Source organism: Etheostoma spectabile, chromosome 2 (assembly GCF_008692095.1).
Source record: "Etheostoma spectabile isolate EspeVRDwgs_2016 chromosome 2, UIUC_Espe_1.0, whole genome shotgun sequence".
NCBI classification, from domain to species: Eukaryota; Metazoa; Chordata; class Actinopteri; order Perciformes; family Percidae; genus Etheostoma; species Etheostoma spectabile.
Window position 1 is genome coordinate 15250855 of NC_045734.1, and position 1026 is coordinate 15251880.

Genomic DNA, 1026 nt, shown 5'->3' on the forward strand with positions numbered 1-1026 from the left:
CAAAAGAGACGTAGATGTGACGCTTTTACGTAGAAAAGCCCCCCCTCGCTCTCTCTCTAGCAACAGGGCCATAACACTTTAAGTTTATAACCCACCCACCCCCACCCAGCACACGGAGCTGCACCGTTGATCCTGCGACGGATATGCAGTTTTTGGGATAGGTTTGTAACAGAACTGAGCAACTGCTTTTAAAAAATCATATAAATGAGTGAAACCAACAGAACAGTCACTCCAACAGCTAGATGATTTGCATAATCCTTTTTGGTTTATAGCTTCAATGATCCTGGTTTGGGTGGAGGATCAGTTTAAGTCCCCCTTAGACCTCACTATGGGGAGTGATATCAAGACGATGATGCCAGGAATAGCATGACATATGTCACGTCATGGCCAGGCTGTCTCGGCCTGACAGTTGTATCCTTGTTCACACATCGGCAAGCTATGTGGCTGGACTTAGTATATGATGGTACACCTGTTCATTAGGTTTCAAATGATGTCAATATGTGGCTTGCGATTTCTTCAACACACTCAGTATATTTCCTTAAACTAAAAGTATTTCTAGAAACTTCAAGAGTGTGAGGGACACAAACAGACCCCAGGACTAGACACACACACACACACACACACACACACGTGTCAGGTTTCATTTCAGCAATTCAGCTCTCAGTATAAAAATAGTGGGGCGGCTCTGACCTCTACCCTGTGCAGCATGCCCAAGTGGCACATGTTCAATAGGGTCTCTGCAGGATCTGACTGAGTATGTATGTATGCTACATGACTGCATCTTACATTAGTCACAGTTAGCTCCTACTCTGCTCATTAATGATGATGACATAAAGGAAAACAAAAGCGATAAAAAACAAATGTGATCGAAATACTCATGGTCACTAGAACAGTTATATGAGTGCCATTCAGCTTCAGCTTGTTTTTATTCATGACCTTTTACTGGAGAACCTTGGCAGAAGGATGTCACATTGAAAGAGTAAGACGCCAGACTGAAAAGATGGAGCAATGTCTTAACCCCCCCCC